This window comes from Ruditapes philippinarum, unplaced genomic scaffold (genome assembly GCF_026571515.1).
Source record: "Ruditapes philippinarum isolate M1 unplaced genomic scaffold, ASM2657151v2 ctg4914_1_1_1_1, whole genome shotgun sequence".
NCBI lineage: Eukaryota > Metazoa > Mollusca > Bivalvia > Venerida > Veneridae > Ruditapes > Ruditapes philippinarum.
This window is the reverse complement of record NW_026859763.1, coordinates 55240-78701: the sequence shown is the minus strand read 5'-3', so window position 1 is coordinate 78701 and position 23462 is coordinate 55240. Positions and strand designations below refer to the sequence as shown.

The 23462-nt window shown below is 29.2% G+C and overlaps 2 long non-coding RNA genes across 2 annotated transcripts; one reads left to right on the top strand and one right to left on the bottom strand.

Annotated features, from left to right (window-relative positions):
• Window positions 1–2326: 2326 nt before the first annotated feature.
• Window positions 2327–4095, top strand: LOC132757850 (uncharacterized). The gene is made up of 3 exons (XR_009629506.1): window positions 2327–2507; window positions 2890–2999; window positions 3322–4095. It is a non-coding gene; the product is annotated as an uncharacterized LOC132757850 (long non-coding RNA).
• A 1063-nt stretch (window positions 4096–5158) lies between these two features.
• On the bottom strand, window positions 5159–6633 carry LOC132757851 (uncharacterized). The gene is made up of 3 exons (XR_009629507.1): window positions 6387–6633; window positions 5921–6010; window positions 5159–5512 (listed from the first exon to the last, which is right to left on the bottom strand). It is a non-coding gene; the product is annotated as an uncharacterized LOC132757851 (long non-coding RNA).
• Window positions 6634–23462: the final 16829 nt, after the last annotated feature.

Genomic DNA, 23462 nt, shown 5'->3' with positions numbered 1-23462 from the left:
TAAACTAACACTGGTTTTGCCTCTTTTTCACAGTTGGCAGTTGATATAATTTAAGTGAATTTATATTTTGTATGGAAGTCAAATTATAATGTATTTACATTTTGCTGCCTTTATGGCCTATCACTGCACAACTAGTGCTATTTCTGCAGTTTTTAGACATCTTATATGCTCTAAATCCATTTTAAACAGTATTCAAAACACATGTTTGACATTTCAATAGAACTAATATGGATTCCTGGGGCAAAATGTGCCCTTTAGTAAAACGTCGTTAATTTCACTTCTTCCATGCTTTCATTAAACGATTGTTTTACATACCAATAAATTTGTGTTACTATTTCAGGTATTTATATTGTCCTATCTATTCACAGGTTTTTACAGCAAGAAACAGTCAATCACAGTCCCAAAAATCATGTCTTGGACCAAGAGTGGGATTCTTCCAAATGTCACTGTCCTTAAAACTCCAAACGCAAGTAAGTACGTAAGCGAATCTTTATATATACGGTTATCATAAGTTTTATGTAGTTATTTATCGAATGGCAATTGATCCGAGTAAAGCTTGGCAGTCTGCCAATGTGTGCGTGTTCGAATATTGTACTTAGTTTTATCGTGGTTCATCCACAGGTGCTAGTTGCATTGATTTGACCTAAAATGTGTTTGACCTTGTTATTTATACAATAAAATATCAATATATTAAAAAAAAAAAATTAAAATTTTTTTTCACTGTTATATTATTATTGACAAGGTATGCAACATTCAGGTACGAAAATTATGGGTACGCCGGTTATCTGTGTTAAAATTTTTTCACCGGGCGGTAATATCGTCGGATTTTTGCATGGAATCAATGTACAATATATTTTTCTATTACAATTTTCTATTTACAGATCCCCAATTAACCGCTAGTTAATGTTATAAAGCCCGAAAGTAAGAAATCACCCAGGTCCGAAAGATGAGACCGTCATGACATGTACATTGTAAGCTGGTATTTACGCTTGAAATACATCAACAAAGAGATCAAACGGGTCGAACTCACATGCAAACAACTGGATTTTACATACTGGTCTTTTCCTCCACGAGTCGAACTTAGTCCTATGAGCCTGTATTTAAAGAAATATCCTACATGTAGACGATATTTTTAGAAGGTAATTCCCACCGGAAGTATTCTCTGGCTTCCGTTTCACATACATTGAAAAAGAGCGGAACAGGGAACCAAGCACGTGTTGCGGAGAACACTTCCGATTTAGGAATTACCTTATACATGTAGAATATTTCTTAAAATACGGGCACATAGGACTTAGTGCCACTCGTGGAGGATAAAACCATTTAAAAGTATGTAAAATCCAGTTGTTTGCATGTGTGTTCGACCCGTTTGATCTCTTTGTTGATGTATTTCAAGCGTAAATACCAGCTTACAATGTACATGTCATGACGGTCTCATCTTTCGGACATGGGTGATTTCTTACTTTCGGGCTTTATAACATTACCTAGCGGTTAATTGGGGATCTGGAAATAGTAAATTGTAATAGAAAAATATATTGTGCATTGATTCCATGCAAAAATCCGACGATATTACCGCCCGGTGAAAAATTTTAACACAGATAACCGGCGTACCCATAATTTTCGTACCTGAATGTTGCATACCTTGTCAATAATAATATATTAACTTACAGTGAAAAAAAAAAATTTTTTTTTTTAATATATTGATATTTTATTGTATAAATAACAAGGTCAAACACATTTTAGGTCAAATCAATGCAACTAGCACCTGTGGGTTCATCAGAAAAAATCTAAATAAATGAATATTACGCAAGACTCTTTTTTTCATAATAAACATTCATGAAGTATGCTTGCATTATGTGTTCAACTTCCAAATTTTGTAATACTTTACTTTTTTTAAAAATTTCATTCATGTTGTTTTGTTTACATTAAATTACGTTTCGTACAATTGGACTTTATTGAGTTACTTTTTTACATGAAAATTGGAACATTGGAAATTAATTCTTTCGATTGGTTACTCTTGTGCAAGTTTTCAGATAATTCGCTTATCCGTTTATTCAAAGTAGCCATGACCTAAAATGACAAAAAAGGGTGAAAGGTGTTTCATCGTTATAACTGATGTCGGACTAAACAATCACAACAAAAATCGATATTCAATTTAATTCTGAGTATATCTCTTATTCTAACACGACCCGCATTTTTCCCTATTGAACATAGAAGAACCGAAAGTGTGTGTTATTATGCAATAGAGTCACTGTTTGGCGCTCTATATTTAGACATGTGACGTAATCATTATACATGTGACGTAACCACTATAAAATCCGACGCGCTGACAATAGGGCCCGTAAGTCTCGTTTACTTTCACTTTCGATTTACCACTTCCGGGTACATCGGCAGACTTATTTACCGTTACGCATATAGGTAACCCGAAGAACTCGAGGGATATAGAAGTTAAATTTGTTTCGGTCCTCTTCAGATTTGAAGGAATGGATAGCACGGGTCAAAAAATGCAGGTAGGTCAATTATCTGACGGAAAAACGAGGGATTTATAGAGTTTAATAAAACTAGTTTATTTTCGGATAGTGACAATTGTTTCGGATGTTTTGTTAAGGTAGTGAATTCTAGTTGTTTAGCTTTTAGTATTGTTTTAAAACTACTGATGTGAGAAATTAATTCAAACCATTTTAACTTATTGAAATAAACAATGGAGAAACACTTTAATTCTAGTTTATATTAAAGTTATACAAAATTCGGACATTGCACAGTAATTCGGATATTTTTTCCATTCCATTTTATTCTTGTTCCTTTTTCAATTATATATACATGTTAATATGGTACCTATCAAATTATGATTGAATTAAAAAATAATTATAATATTTGGTTAAACCATTTCAGATGTATAGACAAGGAGGTATATGACAAGTATAGAATATGCAGTTGTTCAATATGGACCATTAATCAACTGTTTGCACTGCCTATGATCCTGAAATATCTATACATCAAAGGTAAATACATGTAAAATAATTGATTAATTTTTAGTTGAGATCGGAAAGATAAACAATAATCAAAATATATTAATAACTTTTGGATTTCACTGCATGATAATTGATAAGTAAATAAAACATTAAAAATAGTCATGTTTCACATTCAAGAAGATCAATATTTTTTACTGTTATATATTATGTGTTGTTGTTTATCTTTAATGTTTATTTACTTCAAATATGAAATTTTTCTGTCAATCATGACCAGTTTATTAAATGTAATGTAAATATCATTTCTAGTGTCTTACACTTTTAACAACATATTTATTGATTTTTCATTCTGCAGATAAAAAGGGAAAAGATGAAGGAGGATTTGTCCATGAAGACCTTTATTGCAACTACCATCTTCCAGTTCCATAATTTGAGAATGATATCAGAGAACACAAAGTTACAGTGAAATATTAGTTAATATAAGCCACTGAGAATAGTCAAATGTACTTTCCTGAAGAAGATCAATGACATCCAGAACAAAAATATTAATGTATAAAGAGTATGATTTTATGGTGTTTGACACTATGATCTTGTTAACATGTTAATGTCACAATGATAGAAACAGAGTAAAATATCCACATTTCATTGCAGTTTTAAGTATTATAACTAGATACTCTATATATACCAAAGCTGATAACACACCAGAGATAAGGTTTTTCATGGAATCACAGTATAGTCATATGACATTATGGACATTAAATGACTATGAAGTAAAGATTAGCAAAAATATTATATATCATCTACTACTAATATTGTGAGGTAATCATTGATAAGCTCACAAATTTGCATTCAAAGCTTTGATATCAAGCTGAACATTTTTCAATTAGAATATGATTTATAACTCTATGATAATTTGTTCATGTTAATTTTCAAAGTCTTTACATTTGTAAAAGGAAATATTCTTATTCTTGTATCAGTAGACATTCACAGTGTAAAGTTACATTGTCCAAATAACTAATAATAATTCCAAGTGCTTTCCTGAAGTTTTTCTTCCACTGGAAAATCAGTGTGATATATATGCTAAGCAGTGCACTATAAATTGTGTAAAAATAAAAGTTTATTAAACTTATGAACTGTTTTTTGTTTCTACTATTTGGCATATATTTATAGCAGTGCTTAATCATAAAAGTTCATCTGCAAAATAAGTGTCACTGTGCACTTTAATTCTCTAACAACAATGGCTAGATTGCTTGAATATGCAAGCATTGACTATATTAAATACTATGCATGTCATTTGAATTTTGTCTGTCCTGAAATCGAAACAGACACTATCTAAATAATATTGATGAAAAGTTCTTGACAGCTCTTCAATGACTACATTTACACATATGTACATGGACAGAAGTTAAAAGCATTGTGTGGTGTTTTTTTTTTTGTTTTTTTTTGAAACATTGACAATTTTGAAACAGTTCCAATGGGTATATTAATGTATAAGTGATGTAATTGTTTTGTATCAAGTGCAAACCCTAAGTTTTGCATGTATTGTATAGATAATTCACTTTTGGTCAAATGTCAACAGGTTCAATACATTATAAAACAGGTAATTTGAAACCCAAAGAATTATATGGTATGTAATAACTACCCCTCTGATACTAAAATCTTCAAGGAATGCAGAATTGCAAGTCTTCTCCAATTAAGAGAGAGACTTGGGCTTACAAGGGCTAGCAAGCTAGTGTTTTGCTACAGAATACTCAACACAGATGGATTGCATTAATATTGTTTACTCTGGTATTACTACCTGCCATGTACAATGCAAATCATGGCTTTTCTAAGAGCAGTGAAAGGCTATAACTGGAAGAATTTTTACACATCTTGCCTCAGAAACAAGTTTTTCTTTGATATGATTTTTATGATATTTAAATAATGGTTAAAAATTACATTACTTTTACAATTGCAGTGATCATGGTGATAATATGAAATGAAACTCAATCAAGATAGAAACATTTTAATGCTGAACATTAATCTTTTTACCATTCCTGTTACTTTACAAGTCTATTTATAACAAATTTATCTTAACTGTTTTGAAACTACATGATGCCTGGTTGAAACTGTTTTGGGCAGCCATTTGCAGAAGATAAATTATCTTTGAATAATTAAGTTAATACAAAGTTACAAATGAAAGGTTATTTATTTATAACAAAGACAGGTTATTTATTTCTTACAAAGACAGATATTTTGTTTAACATTTTTACACTGACATATATCTTTGAAGTGTCTTCAACCTTAGTTTTTATTAGAATACAAACATTCAGTCAGACAGTTTACACAAGACATGGAGCTTTAAGAAGCTTTAATTGAATAATTCAGTCAAAATCTGTAATGGACTGCCATGTCTCTACCACTATGTACTCCAAGACTGTGTATGGACATTTCCTTTCAACTATGCCTGGTGGTATCACTATTTGATTTCTAATCTGATGGTGAACACTCCAAAATAAATCAAGAGCCATGACAAGTACTCAAGATCCAACCATGAAATCACATACCTGTATATAAAGAAAATTTATCATGAGTTGAAAGCAATAATAATTGGTCAGCTATAAATTTCAATCATTTTCATATTGTCATGAATAGAAAATAATGTTGAAAAGGAAGAAACACTTCTTGGTGTCCTAGTTTTTGTAGATTTGCTTTGACAACTGATCTTTAAAAAATGTGATAGTGACTAAGTTCTTTTAACCATTTACTGAACATGATTTAACTAAAAAATATGACCCACTTACTTGAGAAAAATACTTTAAACAGTATTTAACATGAATTAACTACATATGCCACACTGTTTGTTTATTTAGCTACACTGTAATTATTTACAAAAACGAGAACATTATATGTTATACAATAATATTTATTTTTCATTAATGTAGTTTAAGTAGCTTTAAGTATATATTTCTTACCAAAACGATTTTACAGCAGAACATGCATGTGTATTTACATAGGATACCAGTTGACGTCTTTCATCTCACCACTTTCCTCAGTCTAAATATCTACAGGAGCAAAATATTTCATTGAATTTTATGACAATTTAAATTGGTTAAATACAGCTTGACTGTTTGTGCTTTATAAAGATTATAATTACAAATAAATAATATTTTCAGTTGGAAGAAAATATATTCAACTAAAACACACTGATAATCATATTGAAACGTTTATCCGAAATATGCGCTGTCCGAAATTTCTAAACATTATATACTTCTGAGAGATACTCAGGTAGCGCTATAGAAAATTGATAAAATCAAATCCACCAGTCTGGTGTCAGATGCGAATGATGTTGTATCAAAAAACAACTTTATTAGATTTACATGGAAATGAAAATATTACAACATTTATTGGGATAAACTGAATTTGAAATGACACACCCACCTGAAGATTATACGAAGTTGTCTTTCATTGATACTTGTTCACAAGATGAGACCATTTGCATTTCGTTACAAAACAAAAAACTCTGCCAATTTCCACATATCATTTGCTTTTCCATGTAAGTTTTACTTTCCTACCGGCATACAAGTATTACCCAGTATAGATAAGCAATGTTGTTGATATTTGTTTGTACCCGGAAGTGCAAAATATCGTGAAATCTCGCAAGTCACATGACGAGACTTACATACCCTATTAGTACGGAAACAAACCAGGCGCAATTTTGCGTAATAGCAGGTACGGCAGCATTTTTTTGTTTATGTCGTGTTAGAATCGAAATAATATATCCAAATCGGTGATTTTATCGCTGGATAACATCACTGTTTGTCGTTCGGATGCGTATCATTATATCACTCGGGCTACGCCCTAGTGATATAATTCCTCGCATCCGAACTCCAAACAGTGATGTTATTGAGCGATAAAATCACAGTTTGGGATATATTATTTCTTAACTAGCATTCGCGTATTTCTTCCGTTTTGCTGTATTCTAGTATATCTATGTTAGAATTCCACATTTTAGGCCTTTAATTCGACCTTAATGGAGCACATTTTTTTCAATCGGAACATCTCGGGCTATTATTCATAATTGAAGATTGACGGAAAGGGTCGCAAATGTTGCAATTGCCTATTTCTTATTTTGTTATGAGTCGGAATATTAGACTTCCCTTTTCAATTTTACAATGTATTTTGATCATAAGATGACGATAAAACTGAACCGATTTCATAACTGAGTTATTGTATTTTCAAAAAATAAAACATCAGATTAAACGGATGTAAATAACTTTCGCAAATATGTATTGCTAGCCATTTATATGTCCGTCAGTCATTCTAAATGTTCCCGATGAATTTCGATCATAGTCTGTATAAATAACATTTATTCTATGTCTCTATTTTGTTTGAATATTTAACTTTTCATCTTAATTTCCCAAGTGGACATGATAAAGTTTAGAAACCGTTTATCCTTTGTATCTTACATATTTGCATTTAGATGAGAAAAAAAAAATCAAGTGCATCGATTTGCCAAACTATATTTACCAATTAATTTGACATTGTTTCGATAAATTAAATAATGTTTATTGATTCTTATGTGTATATTATTATGATTTTTTTAATAAACATAATAATATATTTTGAAATATTATGTAATTGTTTATAACTTCACTTTAAACCACTTTTTAAATAAAAAAATGTATTTGTTTTTTTTAAACCATTTCAGCTGCTTTTTAGTAAAGTTGTATTGATCTAACTAATATTAATTTTAAAAAGTAGAAATATTTTTTTTAAATACAAATGTTAAAAGATGTTGTATACAAATTACCTTAGATATCATTTTTAAGTTATTCATGATAATAAATCTACTCTCTAAATGTTTTAGTTTAACGTTTTCCTACTGCAATTCCATTTTTTTTCCATTTAAATAAACTATAACAATCGAATAAGTGAATTAGTAATTACAACATAACATTTTTCAACTCTATTATGTAGCACTAATAGGTTATAATCTTCAAAACTCTTGGACAAAATTAATAAGTACTAATTCCTATTCTAATGTAATAAGTTGGCGGACATGCCAGGCAAAATCAAATACAAAGGTTATAAAAAGGGTGTTAATCACTAAATTGCAAAATTTGTATATAAGTCAACCAAAACTTTTGATAATCAACATTCGCTATCAAATAATTTCCATTAATTTATTAAGTAAAAATAAAGATGTGCTTAAATTAAAACTCTAAATTTATAAATGTTATTCTTAAAAGCAGTTACATTTACCAGCAAAGATTATTAAAGTCAAATTATATTGTTGATGACTTGATGTCTTACTTATGACAAGCCCATCAAATAAGGTACTCAGAGTCTTCGCCGCACATTCATACAAAATAGTAAATTCACAGTATGCAAATCAATGTCTGAAGATAGCCATTGCTAACCTATTATATAAAAACTTTCATTATAGTTTATCCTATTTACGATCAGAACAATCATTTAGTGATATTTTTCAGGCATAATTGAGATTGATTTGTGCGTACATGAAAACAACACCGAAATACAAACCAAATCTGATCACACCGTATTTATAGATTATGAGTTTCTCCTTATTAAGGTATCGTATGCATGTTTTTATTCCTTCGGGCTTTGGTTGTATACAGCCAACTCCAATACATATTAAGGCTGCTCTATGGTGGCTGATTTGTGCCAGTCGTGTTTTGGCCCCGCGACCCCGCCAAGTGAAAAGTTAGATAAATAAAACTTCGCTCCATGCCCCCCGTTTTATTTTTGAAATCTCGCTCCGCGCCCCGATTGTCGAATCTTTCTTTTTTTATCATATTTCGCCCACCCCCTCCGCCGTTCTATCGTTTCGCTTGGCTTGGAAAACACGAATGGCACAAATCAGCCACCATACTGCTCCAATGAATCTAGGTTGTAATTTTTTTCAGCCATACTTTATTGCTGTTCTATGTTGTCTGTGGTCTTCTGCAGGCCAACACAAATGATTAATACTGCTTCCATGAACGTTATGCTGCTATCTTCTACAGTTATCTCTACCTATAATAATGCTACTATAAAAGCATTATGTGACCTTATTTCTGCTTTATTTTACTTAATATGAAATTTTGCAAAGCCTAATATAGGGGAAGTCGGTTAAAACACGATTAATGTTTCCGTTTTGAAGGTGTCATTCGGTATTTCATGAACTGCTTCCGTTTTCACTCGGAACACTCGACAATTATTGTAAATTCGAAAAGATGCGATCGCTCGTTATCATAATATCCCGCTTATTATCATCGAGCTACATTAAAATGGGGTGTCCGACTAGAACTGACACTGAAAATTCCATTGATATGTATAGAATTAAACGGGGAAGTCAAAGGCCGGGCCGCGAAGTGGGCTTTGGCTTGCCCGGCCATGGACTAAACGTATATATCTAAAAGGAATTTAAATAATAATAAAAAATATAGAATTCTATATATGAAATTTTCAGTATCATTTCATGTTGGGCGCAGTAACGCATTGATAAACGGCTAGAATTCCGATAAAAGAGCAATCGCAAGTTTTCGACTTTTATGATAACAATAATAGCCAAGGTATTCTGATTGAAAACGGAAGCGTAATTTAGTTCCCTGCCCTATTATTGATCCCATCCAAGATGAAGTGCGCTGGGGACAAGTACGCGGAAGCGGCATATAAAATACCAAATTACTTTTTTGAGAACAGAAAAATGGAAAATAAAAAGAAATGAACGAATATTTTTATTTTAATTTCCCTTTTATAGGCTTTGTCTACTTTCATAGTAGGGAAATGTAATTTTCTAAGTTTCAGTGTAATGAATAAGTAGAATTTTTATTTTTTTGTCCAAAATATTATGCCTAAATTTTGATAAAATGCTTTTATTGCAGAAATGTGTTGATATATAGTACATTCTTACTGAATGTGTCTGATTTGGATAAGAGAATGCACAAACTATGTTTGGGATTTGAAGATGCACTGATCAAGCTAATTTTGTTCTTTCTTAAAAAAAAAAACAAACTATCAGCGTTTTAATGACACTATGTAATCAAAACGTGTTCACGTATAGTGTGTAGAGTTTATAACATAAAATGAATTCCCTGTATGTACTCAAAAATATTTATTTAACATTTGAAAAGGAGATCATACTGTTACGTGTATAGATCTAGTAATTATCAGTATTTTCGAAAATCAAATTTGAAGCATATTAATCTTTAAAGAATCTGATATCAAAATTTTTGCATTATGAACAATTTCTAATAAGTGATAAATCGTGTTAAACAGTTAAGATTATATATAAGTATGTGCATGTTATTTATTTAGTAATAAGCTTTGCTCTTGATAAAAGCTTTATTTTATAATAAAACGATAATTGCTATTTTACAATGCGTGTAGGTTGAGAATAAAGCCTGCATTAACTTGGAAGGAATGGAAATGGTAAACGAAACGTTTTTCATTGGCCTAGATCAGGGAGTACTGCAAGAACTGGAAGAAAGTTTTCAAATCTGTCATTATAAACCAGTTCCGTGGACCAAAAGTAAGTCGCCATTATTAATATTCGTGTGTCCTTAAAATCTGAGTAATATCAGTTTGTTGTAGAATTAATGTGTTGACTGGAATATATTTATAATAAGTAATAGATATATAATAGATAGACTATATTTAACGTACTAGTACATACATGGAGCAAGTTCGAAACAATACCGTGTAAACTGTATGTTAGCTTTGAAAATTTAATAGACGTCCACTTATGTATTCATCTTTATATCCCTCAGGCATGTATGTATTTTTTCATATTTATTATCAGACGAAAGGTTTGAAAGCAAATAAAGGACTTATATATGTCAAACAAGTTGCTCATGGGATAACTGGGAAAATTAACATCCTTAGAAATATATCCAATTTTGAAGATATTCTCATAAATACTAGTTTCCAAAGATATATTATGATTAGAAAAGTTATTTACTCAAATTTACTTTTAAAGATATAGTTTTTTATGACAGAAACCTTGTTTATATTATACAGAAAGTGACTTGTACCTGTATAACCGAAACATAGAGTTTAAAGGTAAGCATTAACATAAAATAAAACTAAGTTTATCAGTAATAAACTCCTGATGATTTATCAGCAAAAACTCCTGATGTTTTATCAGCACATAACTCCTGGTGTTTATCAGTTATAAACTACTGATAACTTATAGGTACTAAACTACTGACATTTTACCATTTTTAAACTCCTTATGTTTCTATAAGTAATAAACTCCTGGTGTTTTGTCAGTGTAAAACTACAGAAACTGATGTTTTATCAGCAATACTAGTTAACTACTGATGATTTATAGATAATAAACTGTTGCTGTTTTATCAGTAATAAACTCCTGATGTTTCGTCATTAATAAACTCCGGATGCTTTATCAGTGATCATCTCTTGATGTTTGATGAGTAATAAACTCCTAATGTTTCATCAGAAATAAACGCCGGATTTTTTATAAGTAGTACACGACTGATGTTTTATCAGTAATAAACTCCTGATGTTTCGTCATTAATAAACTCCGGATGCTTTATCAGTGATCATCTCTTGATGTTTGATGAGTAATAAACTCCTAATGTTTCATCAGAAATAAACGCCGGATTTTTTATAAGTAATACACGACTGATGTTTTATCAATAATAAACTCCTCCTGTTTTAACAGTTATCAACTACTGATGTTTTTTCAGTAATAAACTACTGATATTTTATCAGTCATAATCTCCTGTTGTTTTATCAGTTACAAACTTCTGATGTTTTATCAAAATCAAACTCCTGATGTTTTAACAGTAATACACTCGTAATGTTTATGTTCTGATAGTAATAAATTCCTGATGATTTATCAGTAATAAACCACTGATATTTTATCAGTTATAAACTCCTGATGTTTTATAAGTAAAAATCCATTGATGTTTTCTCAATAATAAACTCCAGATGTTTTTATTGTTATAAGTTAATGATGGTTCATCAGTAATAAACTTCTGATGTTTTAACAGTAATAAACAACTTATGTTTTATAAGTAATAAACTCCTAGTGTTTAATAATAATTCACACTGTAATGTTATCAACATTAAGCTACTGATTTTTTAAAAGTTATAAACCACTGATTTATATTAGTAATAAATTCCTGATAATTTATCAGTAATAAACTACTGATGTTTGGTCAATATTTAACTCCTGATATTTTATCTGTAATAAACTACTGATATTTTAACTGTTATAAACTCCTGATGTTTTATCTGTAATAAACTACTGATATTTTAACAGTTAGTAACTACTGATGTTTTATCTGTAATAAACTACTGATGTTTTTACTGTTATCAACTCCTAATGTTTAATAGTAATAAACCCCTGATGTTTAATCAGTTATAGATAACTGATGTTTAGTAGTAATAAATTCCATATGATTTGTAAGTAGTGAACTCCTGATGTTTTATCAGTAATAAACTCCTGAATAATCTCCTGATATCTAATCTGTAATAAAATCCTGATGTCTTATCTGTAATAAAATCCTGATATTTTATCTGTAATAAAATCCTGATATTTAAGCATTAATAAAATACTGATGTTTAATCAGTAATAAACTTCTGATGTTTTATCAATAATAAACTCTTGATGTTTTAACAGTAATAAGCTACTGATGTTTTATTAGTAATAAACTCCTGATGTTTTACAAGTAAAAATCCATTGATATTTTATCAATAATAAACTCCCGATGCTTTAACAATAATAAGCTACTGATGTTTTATTAGTAATAAACTCCTGATGTTTTATCAGTCAGAAACTCCTGATGCTTTATCAGTAATAAACTTTTGATGTTTTAACGGTAATAAACCCCTGATGTTTTATCAATAATAGATAACTGATGTTTATTTGTTATAAATTCAATATGATTTGTAAATAGTAAACTACTGATGTTTTATCAGTCAGAAACTCCTGATGCTTTATCAGTAATAAACTCTTGATGTTTTAAAGGTAATAAACCCCTGATTTTTTTATCAGTAATAGATAACTGATGTTTATTAGTTATAAATTCAATATGATTTGTAAATAGTAAACTACTGATGTTTCATCAGTTATAAACTCCTGAATGATCTCCTAACATTTTATCTGTAATAATATCCTGACATTTTATATGTTATTCAATCCTGATATTTAAGCATTAATAAACTACTTATGTTTTATCAGTAATAGATAACTTATGTTTATTAGTAATAAATTCCATATGATTTGTAAGTCTTTTTGTGTGACGTTTTAACAGTAATAAACTACTGATGTTTTATCATAAATAAATTCCTGATGTTTTATCAATAATAATCTCCTGATGTTTTATCATTAATAAACTCCTGATGTTTTATTAGTAATAAACTCCCGATATTTGATAAGTAATAAACTCCCGATTTGTTTTATCATTTTTCAACTACTAATGTTTTATCAGGTATAAACTGCTGATGTTTTATCAGTAATTAACTCCTGCTAATTTATCATAAATAATATCCTGATATGTATTTGTAGTAAAAAAGCCTGATATTTTATCATTAATAAATTACTGATGTTTTATCAGTAATAAACTCATGATGCTTCATTGGTAATAAACTGCTGATGTTTTATCAATTACAAATACTTATTAATACTGATGCTGTATCTGTAACTAACTCCTGATGCTTCATTAGTAATTAAAAACTCCGCATGTCTTCTCAGTGATCAATTTCTAATGTTTGAACACCAAGAAACACATGATATTTTATCAGTAATAATCTTCTGATGTTTTATCAATAATAAACTCCAGATTTTAATAAGTAATAAATTCGTAATGATTTATCAGAAATAAACCACTGATATTCTATCAGTTATAAACTCCTGATGTTTTATTAGTAATAAACTCCTGATGTTTTACAAGTAAAAATCCACTGATATTTTATCAATAATAAACTCCTGATGTTTTAACAAGAATAAGCTACTGATGTTTTATTAGTAATAAACTCCTGATGTTTTATCAGTAAGAAACTCCTGATGCTTTATCAGTAATAAACTCTTGATGTTCTAACGGTAATAAACCCCTGATGTTTTATCAGTAATAGATAACTGATGTTTATTAGTTATAAATTCAATATGATTTGTAAATAGTAAACTACTGATGTTTCATCAGTTATAAACTCCTGAATGATCTCCTAATATTTTATCTGTAATAATATCCTGACATTTTATATGTAATTCAATCCTGATATTTAAGCATTAATAAACTACTGATGTTTTATCAGTAATAGATAACTTATGTTTATTAGTAATAAATTCCATATGATTTGTAAGTCTTTTTGTGTGACGTTTTAACAGTAATAAACTCCTGATGTTTCGTCATTAATAAACTCCGGATGCTTTATCAGTGATCATCTCTTGATGTTTGATGAGTAATAAACTCCTAATGTTTCATCAGAAATAAACGCCGGATTTTTTATAAGTAGTACACGACTGATGTTTTATCAATAATAAACTCCTCCTGTTTTAACAGTTATCAACTACTGATGTTTTTTCAGTAATAAACTACTGATATTTTATCAGTCATAATCTCCTGTTGTTTTATCAGTAACAAACTTCTGATGTTTTATCAAAATTAAACTCCTGATGTTTTAACAGTAATACACTCCTAATGTTTATGTTCTGATAGTAATAAATTCCTGATGATTTATCAGTAATAAACCACTGATGTCTTATCAGTTATAAACTCCTGATGTTTTATAAGTAAAAATCCACTGATGTTTTCTCAATAATAAACTCCAAATGTTTTAATTGTTATAAGTTAATGATGGTTCATCAGTAATAAACTTCTGATGTTTTAACAGTAATAAACAACTTATGTTTTATAAGTAATAAACTCCTAGTGTTTAATAATAAATCACACTGTAATGTTTTCAATATTAAGCTACAGTAACTGATTTTTTAAAAGTTATAAACCACTGATTTATATTAGAAATAAATTCCTGATGATTTATCAGTAATAAACTACTGATGTTTGGTCAATATTTAACTCCTGATATTTTATCTGTAATAAACTACTGATATTTTAACAGTTAGTAACTACCGATGTTTTATCTGTAATAAATTACTGATGTTTTTACTGTTATAAACTCCTGATGTTTCATCAGTAATAAACACCTGATGTTTTATAAATTATAAATTCTCCTAATGTTTAATAGTAATAAACCCCTGATGTTTTATCAGTTATAGATAACTGATGTTTAGTAGTAATAAATTCCATATGATTTGCAAGTAGTAAACTACTGATGTTTTATCAGTAATAAACTCCTGAATAATCTCCTGATATCTTATCTGTAATAAAATCCTGATATCTTATCTGTAATAAAATCCTGATATTTTATCTGTAATAAAATCCTGTTATTTAATCATTAATAAAATACTGATGTTTAATCAGTAATAAACTTCTGATGTTTTATCAATAATAAACTCTTGATGTTTTAACAGTAATAAGCTACTGATGTTTTATTAGTAATAAACTCCTGATGTTTTACAAGTAAAAATCCACTGATATTTTATCAATAATAAACTCCCGATGTTTTAACAATAATAAGCTACTGATGTTTTATTAGTAATAAACTCCTGATGTTTTATCAGTCAGAAACTCCTGATGCTTTATCAGTAATAAACTCTTGATGTTTTAACGGTAATAAACCCCTGATGTTTTATCAGTAATAGATAACTGTTTATTAGTTATAAATTCAAAATGATTTGTAAATAGTAAACTACTGATGTTTTATCAGTTATAAACTCCTGAATGATCTCCTAATATTTTATCTGTAATAATATCCTGACATTTCATATGTAATTCAATCCTGATATTTAAGCATTAATAATCTACTTATGTTTTATCAGTGATAGATAACTTATGTTTATTAGTAATAAATTCCATATGATTTGTAAGTCTTTTTGTGTGACGTTTTAACAGTAATAAACTACTGATGTTTTATCATAAATAAATTCCTGATGTTTTATCAATAATAATCTCCTGATGTTTTATCATTAATAAACTCCTGATGTTTTATTAGTAATAAACTCCCGATATTTGATAAGTAATAAACTCCCGATTTGTTATATCATTTTTAAACTACTAATGTTTTATCAGGTATAAACTGCTGATGTTTTATCAGTAATAAACTCCTGCTAATTTATCATAAATAATATCCTGATATGTATTTTTAGTAAAAAAAGCCTGATATTTTATCATTAATAAATTACTGATGTTTTATCAGTAATAAACTCATGATGCTTCATTGGTAATAAACGGCTGATGCTTTATCAATTACAAATACTTATTAATACTGATGCTGTATCTGTAACTAACTCCTGATGCTTCATCAGTAATTAAAAACTCCGGATGTCTTCTCAGTGACCAATTTATAATGTTTGAACACCAAGAAACACCTGATATTTTATCAGTAATAATCTTCTGATGTTTTATCAATAATAAACTCCAGATTTTTATAAGTAATAAATTCGTGATGATTTATCAGAAATAAACCACTGATATTCTATCAGTTATAAACCACTGATATTCTATCAGTAATAAACTCCTGATGTTTTACAAGTAAAAATCCACTGATATTTTATCAATAATAAACTCCCGATGTTTTAACAATAATAAGCTACTGATGTTTCATTAGTAATACATTCCTGATGTTTTATCAGTCAGAAACTCCTGATGCTTTATCAGTAATAAACTCTTGATGTTCTAACGGTAATAAACCCCTGATGTTTTATCAAAAATAGATAACTGATGTTTATTAGTTATAAATTCAATATGGTTTGTAAATAGTAAACTACTGATGTTTTATCAGTCAGAAACTCCTGATGCTTTATCAGTAATAAACTCATGATGTTTTAACGGTAATAAACCCCTGATGTTTTATCAGTAATAGATAACTGATGTTTATTAGTTATAAATTCAATATGATTTGTAAATAGTAAACTACTGATGTTTCATCAGTTATAAACTCCTGAATGATCTCCTAATATTGTATCTGTAATAATATCCTGACATTTTATATGTAATTCAATCCTGATATTTAAGCATTAATAAACTACTTATGTTTTATCAGTAATCGATAACTTATGTTTATTAGTAATAAATTCAATAAGTATTTTAATAATATTTTATCAGTTATAATCTTCTGATGTTTTATCAATAATAAACTCCTTATGTTTTAACAGTAATCAACTACTGATGTTTTATCAATAATAAACTCCAGATTTTTATAAGTAATAAATTCGTGATGATTTATCAGAAATAAACTACTGATATTTTATCAGTTATAAACTCCTGATGTTTTATAAGTAATAAACTCCTGATTTTTTACAAGTAAAAATCCACTGATATTTTATCAATAATAAACTCCCAATGTTTTAACTGTAATAAACTGTAATAAAGAACTGATGAATCATCAGTTATAAACTACTGATGTTTTATCAGTATGAACTCCTGATGTTTTATAAGTAATAAACTTCTGATGTTTTATCAATAATAAACTCCTGAAGTTTTACCATTGATAAACTCCTGATGTTTTATCAGTTAAAAACTCCCGATGCTTTATCGGTAATAAACTCCTGATGTTTTTTCAAAAATTAACTCCTTATGTTTAAACAGTTATAAACTACTGATGTTTTATCAGTTATGTACTCCTGATGTTTTATTAGTAATCAATTCCTGATTATTTATCAGGTATAAACTACTTATGCTTCATCATTAGTAAACTCCTGATATTGACCAGTACTTAAGTACTGGCGTTTTATAAGTAAAAAACTACTGATGTTTTATAAGTAAAAAAAATCTTGATTTTTATTAGTAATAAATTCCTGATGATTTATCAGTAATAAACTACTGATATTGTATAAGTAATAAACTCCTGATGTTTATTCAGTAATAAACTACTGATGTTTTATCAGTAATAAACTACTGATGCTTTATCAGTAATAAAACTACTGATAATCATCATGCTATAAAAACATTAGACATACTTACTATATGGCACAATTTATTATTTTTGAATTCAATTTTATCAAGGAAAAAATGTTGACACATGTTTTATATTAAGAGTAATTTTTTACAGAAATTTGAACGATTGAACAACCGACGTATTTTGAATCAATAACAAACTTAAGCATATTTTGTAAATTTATAAGTTATTTTTGTCCCTGACGAGACCAGTTCAAACACATCTATATTTTATTTGTCGGTCTAAATGGTATTTTAATATGATAAAGTCTTGGTATTGCTTTGCTTTAAATTTACTTTTGTGAAATATGAATATATCGATAAAATGTATTTATAAACAATATGCATGTAACTGTTAATGACTTCTCCAATTCCTTTTCTCGACATTTATTCAAAAGTTTAAAATTTTAACATCAAATATTGAAAATAACTTTAAAGTCTGGTGCTCAAAGAAAATATTTTTCATTTTCCAATATAGGATTTGCAATGACAAATGTCGGTCTTTGTTATGGGAGCCAAAATGACTTTGCTCAGACCTTGATGCAGTATGGTAATGTTCATTTATTAAATCAATACAAACCCGGAAAACTAAATGCTTATTTAGTTTAACCATCATATTGAAATTTTATATTGTGCTCGTATATTTCCTTAATTAGCACGTTTGAGATCCCGCCCTGTGAGCCTGTTAAAAAAGCACACGTGCATGTCTTATAAATGTCTTCCTAGTAAATACATACGCTGAACAGTGTTAGCTAGATTTCACTCTAAGATAATATCTTATTACGTGATTGTTTTCACCTCCACTTGTCCTGAAAATCATATATTCGTACTTTTTTTGATCTTACGATCAATCAATATCTCATTTCAAATTAAAGTCTTATCAGGAAACACACTAATGGTTTGTATAAAAATTAAAAACGCATTTGAATAATTATCTAAATCGTTATCTGAATCATGCTATAAAGCTTTAGAGGTTATTTCAAATAATGATCGTGGCTAATGGGAATGACCTGTAATGATCGAAACTTGACGGTTATTATCAGCAATGTCCCCTCAGATATGCCTTTTTTTACTTGGCAGCAGTTATAAATTGCTATACCAAATACTTGATATAATAAACAACCTGATTTTTTTGTTCTTTTCTTTCTTTCTTTTTTCTTTGTTTTTTTTATTTCTTATTTTGTAATTAGTAAATTAATGATTATTTGAGATATTACAGAAAGCTGAAATACCAGTTTGTTCATATCATGTTTCTGTTGTTATAAACCACTTCTTATTCAGCACCGCCTGTGTTGGTGTTTTACACCTAAAATGCTCTTAATCTAATATTTAATAATATACATGATTTCACTTTCTTAAGAAGATAAAAAATGAATGTGTCTGCATTTTTTCATGTTATAACAACTTTAGATACCCTACCAAATCAGGAAATAAAAGACAAACAGATGAGTCATTGGCTTTTGCTGGATATGGGTGGAATTTTCTTTGTTGAAGGACTCAACTTCCCAAATTGTGAGTAAAAAGTAACTATTTTAATCGATGTAATAGTCGTAAATATCTTGTCAATGATTATTTAGATACGTACTTACAGTAATATTAGAAGATAAGATTATAATTGTTTAATGTTTTTTTCTACAAATTTGGGATACATTATCATCAGGTATTATAAAAAAAATATTTGTTAATATAGTTGTTGTAACCATGTGTTAGATATATACTTTTATTTCCTCCATATTTGGAGAGCAAAACATTTTTACACATTTTACATTGTCATATCAACTATATATACATATGCATAAACAAAATTGATTTTACTTCTATTAATAATGCATAAAGAAGCATTACTATATAAACGTTTCGATTATTAAGCCTTAATTAAGCATTTTAGAATGTAAATTATTCAATCAAAATGATGATAAGTAAAGAATTTCGTTCATTATTGTTATAAACAATGATACTGATTGTTCTCCAGTTAAATATGGGATATATTATCATCGGGTGTTTGAAAATAAATATTGCACGAGTTGTTGTAGCCACGAAACAGGATTATATTTATACCATGAGACGAAAATAAATCCTGATTTTATAGGAGTATATACTTTTTTATTTATACTTTTCTCCAATACGATTTGAACAACTTCTCTTTATTTGCTAAAGTTTTAATTAGAAGAAAGAAGTCCTGCAAGCCACTAGTGAAAATACGGAAAATATGTTTAAATGCAGTGAAAAATAACTTTTTTACGTAACAATACGGAAAATAAAATTTGTTTGGACTGGGGTATTTCCTTTATGTGATTCTGTTGTAAATATTTTAGATGACAGTAAATATAGTTGCTGAACCTGGTTAATTTAAGTCATTTCTGTGCGTGAACGACTTTTATTTTATTTTTGTGGGAAAGAGGGCGGGGTGCATATGGAAATTGTCTGCAAACATCAATCAATATGTAGGATCAGACTTTCAAAAAATAGTTATATTTTTGATGATTGACATACTACTTAAAAATAGGTTTCCGTTAACTTCATCAATATATTAATAGACCCTTTCATTTAAGCGATAAGCGTCGAGGAAGAGTTACTTTCTTACTGGATGTGACGTAAATAGCGGTTATACTACACAGACCGCGCTGAATGTTAGCATACTGAATATTTACTGCGTTAATACTGATAGTTCAATTTGGTTGATGATTACATGAAAAGAAATGACTTATACATACATAAATTTTATATCAAGACAATAAAAAATATACCAAAACAAAGATTAAGATTAATTCTTGCGACGGTGTAAAACAGCGGATTTTAAAAGTGAATAAATCTATCAGAGTTTCTCTAATACCAGGGCAAACAGCTAGTAACTAATCAAATTTTAATATTTTATGAACACCCATGAACACTGAAATTACCTTATATAAATCTAAATGGTCATTTTCTAGTTTCCTGTGTGATTTTCTGTCATTTTGAAAATTCCGGCATTTTTATGTGACTTGCAATTAATTATTACGCAGCGGGTTTTTTTTTTGAAGCTACAGAATACTTACATTTATGAAACACAAAATAGCTCTGGGTACTGTGTATAAGCAATTAAGTACGATTTAGCTGTCTGGTAAAACATGGTGCAACAATGTTCTTTATTAAGATTCAAACGAAAATTGTAACCATGATCAGTTACCCAGCCATGATCTTGTATTGAAACATGATCTGTCAAATATTTGAAAGAAATCGCTAACCTTATTATGGTAAACTTTTATTCATTTTGGCTATACTTTTTGTATAATATCTTATTCAATTACATAAAATTTGGCAATTTGGAATTCAGTCTGCCCATCTTACAATAGTAAGGAATCAGATCTTTAGATCCTTTTATTTATGCTCTTAATCGTATCGACAATTTCCACCGAATCCCCCAATGACGTCATCTAATAGAAGCACTTTGAATCCCGTCTTAAATGAAAGGGTTTATAGTTCAGATAGATTTGTGGAAATAGCTTGTACTTTTTGTAATCGTAGTCTCCTTTAATATCGGTTTCATAATCTTTGACGTTGTCCTCTACTTACAATGGAATAACATTTTACTTTAAAAAGATCATTTGGTACAAACATCGCTGGCGAGTTACAACGGTACTCTACACAGGACAATGAATGGAGAAACCTGTTTACGGTGGGATTCCGACCCATATGTTGTTAAAAACTACGAATTTCCAGTTGATGAAAATGTGTCTGCTGCTGAGAACTTCTGTAGATACCATGAACACATTGATGATACTTGCATCATTTGTTTCATTGCGCCTGCAAAGGACAGGTGTTGCATTTGGAAAGGTAAAATTAGTTGCTTTCTATTTAAATGGTAGTAACTTACTATCCATATTTGCTTGAAAATTGTGTATGAGAAATTTTTTTTAAACTTTTAATATGCTCTAGTATCGCATTGCAAACATGTAGATAAAATGAAATCAGTAACAACTTTAATGTTAAATTGCATGCTTGTACCTTTCTTCAAATGTCGGCAAACAATTTTTTTCGATATGTTATTTTCATTGTTTTTTTTTAAATATTTTCAGAACAAAAATGTATATGAGAACTCACATTTTAACCTTTCAATATGCCCTATATAGTATCGCATTGAAATAATGAAGGTAAAATTAAATATGTAACAGCTTTAATATCATATTGCATGATCGTACTTTTTTACCAATGCCGGCAACCAATTTTTCTTTCGATATCTTATTTTAATGTTTCCTAAAAGTCCACCACCCGACCAATATGACTAAACCAACTCAACTGATTAGAGTGCAAGGATGTGAAAACTTGCATATCTCGATCTCAGCAGGTTAAACAGAAAGTTCTAAGCTCTTACAAAATAGCTCCTGAATGAAATACCGTAGATATTAAGGCTTTTCAAGTAATATACGAAAGCCTGAACTATGTTAATTTTGATATTTAAGTTTACAGGATTGGTGGAAATGGAAGGGTGACATTTAAAAAAATCTTGATAGGAAATGACAGATATGAAATGTTTAGAACAGGATCAATTGAGGTTCAATATACACTTGATATCGCCAGCTTCGCCCTTTTTGAAGATTATTTAGGAGCTCATTTTCAAAAGTAAGTTACCGATATGATAGTATTTTTATTGTTCCGCTCTGGCAAGTCCATTAATGACTGGCATTACTTTTTTGGCTCAAAGTATGTTCAGAGTATTTTAAACTGTTGCAAATGCATCTTGTAAAAGGCACATCTTGGAAATACAGTACCGTCATATTAGCTCACATGATACAAAAGTCAACTACTTGTAAGGACTCACAGTAATATACTGTAACAGTTTTGCATGTGGCAATTGTTTAACTGTTTTTATATTGGATAATACTAAGTAACATGGTTCGCGTAAATCAACTTGAATAGTGCAAAATATTTATTGAACCTTAACTTTAAATTGCTGAACATGCTAAGTGAATAGACAATGCCATTATTTAGCTGAACATTACTTTAAATGTTTGGTGAACAATTGAAAAATAACACGAGTAAAACGTAGTAGTAAACCAAACTGAATTCCTGAAATGTATACCCCAGCTGTTGATTTGCTTGTTTTTTATTTGGTTTTACGTCACAACGACACAGTATAGATGGCGACATTGGAGGAATACCTCAGGTGCCATTCCGTGCATTATGTCAGGCACTAACGGGCACCTGACCATAGCTGTTAAGATGGCCATTGTTATTAAGTTGAAGGAATTTATAAATCAAAGTACAACAGCTGAGCTTTTTTGGTTTTATTAACCTGTCAGTTGCACTCAATGCACACAATATAGTAAAATTCTTTAAACTTACGGTAAATGTCGTGAGATGTACGCAGTAAGATGTTTTTAAATTTAATTTATTTCTATGAAATAGTTATACTGACCATTATAGCGAGAAAGGGTAAACTACGGGCTTTTAATTTCTAAATGTCATACGTGTTGTCAGATCGAGAGCGCGAATGTCTATATTTTTTTCT